Source organism: Tasmannia lanceolata, unplaced genomic scaffold (assembly GCF_043159265.1).
Source record: "Tasmannia lanceolata isolate RefF3 unplaced genomic scaffold, GAP_Taslan_0.1 ptg000642l, whole genome shotgun sequence".
NCBI classification, from domain to species: Eukaryota; Viridiplantae; Streptophyta; class Magnoliopsida; order Canellales; family Winteraceae; genus Tasmannia; species Tasmannia lanceolata.
The window spans coordinates 37,501-42,500 of NW_027519314.1; positions in this window are offsets into that span (position 1 = coordinate 37,501).

The window sequence follows — 5,000 nt, forward strand, 5'->3', positions numbered from 1 at the left end:
GGACGATGTCTTGCGAAGACCATGGGCACAAGGCCATGGCATATGGTGAGGAAAGGACCACGGTTGCCAAGGTTAGGCACCGGAATGCTTGGCCTTGGCTTGCCCTAGCAGGGCATTGCTGGGTTGGGCTCCCTTGGCCTTTTGGGCGCCTTGGACGATGTCTTGCGAAGACCATGGGCACAAGGCCATGGCATATGGTGAGGAAAGGACCACGGTTGCCAAGGTTAGGCACCGGAATGCTTGGCCTTGGCTTGCCAAAGCAGGGCATTGCTGGGTTGGGCTCCCTTGGCCTTCCGGGCGCCTTGGACACTGTCTTGGGAAGACCATGGGCACAAGGCCATGGCATATGGTGGGGAATGGACCACGGTTGCCAAGGCTAGGCATATAGAGAGGAATCGCATTTTTGCCCGGATAGGCACCGGAATGCTTGGCCTTGGCTTGCCATAGCAGGGCATTGCTGGGTTGGGCTCCCTTGGCCTTCCGGGGGCCTTGGACGCTGTCTTGGGAAGACCATGGGCACAAGGCCATGGCATATAGTGAGGAATGGACCACGGTTGGCAAGGCTAGGCATATAGAGAGGAATGGACCACGGTTGCCAAGGTTGCGCAAGTTTTGGGCATTTTTTGCCCGGATATGCCCAAGTATGCCCCGATAGGCCCGTTACGCCCCGGTATGAACGCGTATGCCCGGATTGACTCGGTATGCCTTGGGATACATGCGTATGCCCCGATAGGCTTGGTACGCCCCGATATGCGCACGTGTGCCCCAGTAGGGCTCGGTATGCCCCGGTATGTACGCGTGTGCCCCGATAGGCCCGGTATGCCCCGATATGCACACGTGTGCCCCAATAGGGGTCGGTATGCCCCGGTAGGTACGCGTGTGCCCCGTAATGCACGTTTCGCAGATCTCCCCGCATGTCCCGCCCCTATATGTAATACTTACTTACTTACTTACTTTCTTTCTTGCTTGCTTGCTTGCTTGCAATGGTTGGGAGTGCCCGGCATGCCCCGCTGCAGAGACCAAGGGCGCAATGACTTGGCACCGCGGATGCCGGGACTCCGGCACTTCCCGTGGCACTGATGGTTGGTTCCAAAGACAAAAGGCCGTGCAAGGCCACCGCACCGCGGATGATTTTGCTCGTGCTGGCGCCGTTGTGTGGCCAAAGAACATGCGCGAATGCTCGTGTCGGAAGGGTTGGTGTCCTGGCCCCGCGGGTGTCACGAATGCTCGGTTGCGAAGACCATGGGACCAGAGCCATGGCACGTCGGATGATGGCTCCAGCTGGCGCCCCGGCACTTTCTGTGGCATTGATGCTCGGTTTCAAAGACAAACGTGCGCAGTGCCAGGGGACCGCGGATGACTGCTCGTGCTGGCCCCGTTGGGCGGCATTGATGGTCGGTTGCAAAGAAAATGCGCGATTGCTCGTGTCGGGGCCCGGCAAGCCAAGGCCAAGCGAGCCATGGCACGTCGGATGATGGCTCCAGCTGGCGCCCCGGCACTTTCTGTGGCATTGATGCTCGGTTTCAAAGACAAACGTGCGCAGGGCCAGGGGACCGCGGATGACTGCTCGTGCTGGCCCCGTTGGGCGGCATTGATGGTCGGTTGCAAAGAAAATGCGCGATTGCTCGTGTCGGGGCCTGGCAAGCCAAGGCCAAGCGAGCCATGGCAACGCGGATGATGGCTCGCTAGTGCTGGCGCCGTGCACAGTGGCCTCGCACACTCGCCCTGCACGCTTCCCTTGCACGCAGCCTTGCACACTAGCCTCGCATGCGAGCCTTGCACCCTAGCCATGCAAACTAGCCTTGCACGGTAGCCATGCACACAAGCCGTGCACATTAGCCATGCGCACAAGCCCCGCACACTAGCCTTGCGCACAACCCTTGCACACAAGCCATGCACTCGAGCAATGCACACAAGCCTTGCACTCAAGCAATGCACACAAGCCCTGGACACTAGCCTTGCACACGGGCCTGGCACACAAGCCTTGGGCACTAGCCTTGCGCACTAGCGTTCCACATGAGCCTTGCACACTAGCCTTGGACACTAGCCTTGCACACAGGCCTTGCACACTAGGCATGCTTGGGCGAGCTGATCCCGCATCAAGTCGACGGGTCTAGGCATTCTTGGGCGCAGATCCCGCATCGTCTCGTCGCGTCTGGGCGCAAACACGTCGCGTCTCGTTGCGTCTTCAGAAGTCGTCGCTAACAGCACCTTTGGTTGCCACTGGTGGTTAGGCTGGTTGGTTGCGCAAACCCTATAGGAGGGTGGCATGCTGGTGGGCGTTTTTGCCCGGATAGGCACTAGAATGTGCAGATTTTGGGCGTTTTTGCCTGGATAGGCTAAGGAATGGGCATGCTTTGGGCGTTTTTGCCCGGATAGGCACCGGAATGCTTGGCCTTGGCTTGTCCTAGCAAGGCATTGCTGGGTTGGGCTCCCTTGGCCTTTTGGGCGCCTTGGACGATGTCTTGCGAAGACCATGGGCACAAGGCCATGGCATATGGTGAGGAAAGGACCACGGTTGCCAAGGTTAGGCACCGGAATGCTTGGCCTTGGCTTGCCAAAGCAGGGCATTGCTGGGTTGGGCTCCCTTGGCCTTCCGGGCGCCTTGGACACTGTCTTGGGAAGACCATGGGCACAAGGCCATGGCATATGGTGGGGAATGGACCACGGTTGCCAAGGCTAGGCATATAGAGAGGAATTGCATTTTTGCCCGGATAGGCACCGGAATGCTTGGCCTTGGCTTGCCATAGCAGGGCATTGCTGGGTTGGGCTCCCTTGGCCTTCCGGGGGCCTTGGACGCTGTCTTGGGAAGACCATGGGCACAAGGCCATGGCATATAGTGAGGAATGGACCACGGTTGGCAAGGCTAGGCATATAGAGAGGAATGGACCACGGTTGCCAAGGTTGCGCAAGTTTTGGGCATTTTTTGCCCGGATATGCCCAAGTATGCCCCGATAGGCCCGTTACGCCCCGGTATGAACGCGTATGCCCGGATTGACTCGGTATGCCTTGGGATACATGCGTATGCCCCGATAGGCTTGGTACGCCCCGATATGCGCACGTGTGCCCCAGTAGGGCTCGGTATGCCCCGGTATGTACGCGTGTGCCCCGATAGGCCCGGTATGCCCCGATATGCACACGTGTGCCCCAATAGGGGTCGGTATGCCCCGGTAGGTACGCGTGTGCCCCGTAATGCACGTTTCGCAGATCTCCCCGCATGTCCCGCCCCTATATGTAATACTTACTTACTTACTTACTTTCTTTCTTGCTTGCTTGCTTGCTTGCAATGGTTGGGAGTGCCCGGCATGCCCCGCTGCAGAGACCAAGGGCGCAATGACTTGGCACCGCGGATGCCGGGACTCCGGCACTTCCCGTGGCACTGATGGTTGGTTCCAAAGACAAAAGGCCGTGCAAGGCCACCGCACCGCGGATGATTTTGCTCGTGCTGGCGCCGTTGTGTGGCCAAAGAACATGCGCGAATGCTCGTGTCGGAAGGGTTGGTGTCCTGGCCCCGCGGGTGTCACGAATGCTCGGTTGCGAAGACCATGGGACCAGAGCCATGGCACGTCGGATGATGGCTCCAGCTGGCGCCCCGGCACTTTCTGTGGCATTGATGCTCGGTTTCAAAGACAAACGTGCGCAGGGCCAGGGGACCGCGGATGACTGCTCGTGCTGGCCCCGTTGGGCGGCATTGATGGTCGGTTGCAAAGAAAATGCGCGATTGCTCGTGTCGGGGCCTGGCAAGCCAAGGCCAAGCGAGCCATGGCAACGCGGATGATGGCTCCAGCTGGCGCCCCGGCACTTTCTGTGGCATTGATGCTCGGTTTCGAAGACAAACGTGCGCAGGGCCAGGGGACCGCGGAGGACTGCTCGTGCTGGCCCCGTTGGGCGGCATTGATGGTGTGTTGCAGAGAGCATGTGCGATTGCAAGTGTCGGCCGGGTTTGGGTTCCCTTGGGCTTTCGGGTGCCTTGGACGCTGTCTTGCGAAGACCATGGGCACAAGGCCCCGTCCTGGCCCCTTGTTCGATTCGCTCTCGTCTTGCGCTTGCTTCCAAGGTCCTCCATGACCTTCCCCATGGCCTTGCTAGATCCCCCCCATGACGCATGACCTCTGTCCGTTGATTGGTTTTGAGTGCACACCATGCCCGGCTTGGCACCGTGTTGTCGCGTGAGTGGCATTTGGATCGTGCATGCTGGTGGGCTACCTGCCAATGCGCACAAGCCTTGCACACTAGCCTTGCGCACGAGCCTTGCACAAAAGCCTTGGACACAAGCCTTGCGCACAAGCCATGCGCACAAGCCTTGGACGCTAGCCTTGCACACAAGCCATGCATACAAGCCTTGCTCACAAGCCTTGGGCACTGGCCCATCGCAGTAGCCTTGCACACAAGCCTTGCGCACTAGCTTTGGGCACGAGCCTTGCGCACTTGCCTTGGGCACTAGCCTTGCACACAACCCTTGGGAACTAGCCTTGCGCACCAGCCTTGCCCACAAGCCTTGCACACCAGCCTTGCACACTAGCCTTGCATACAAGCCTTGCACACTAGCCTTGCACACAGGCCATGCTCACTAGCCTTGGGCACTAGCCTTGCACACAGACCTTGGGCACTAGCCTTGCGCACTAGCCTTGCCCACGAGCCTTGCACACTAGCCTTGCACGCAGGCCTTGCACGCTAGGCATGCTTGGGCCAGCAGCTCCCGCATCAAGTCGGCGGGTGTAGGCACGGTTGGGCGCAGATCCCGCATCGCCTCGTCGCGTCTGGGCGCAAACCCGTCGCGTCTCGTTGCGTCTTCAGAAGTCGTCGCTAACAGCACCTTTGGTTGCCACTGGTGGTTAGGCGGGTTGGTTGCGCAAACCCTATAGGAGGGTGGCATGCTGCGGGGCGCTGGAATGCGCAGGCTTAGGGCGTTTTTGCCCGGATAGGCACTGGAATGTGCTGGTTTTGGGCGTTTTTGCCTGGATAGGCTAAGGAATGGGCATGCTTTGGGCGTTTTCCCC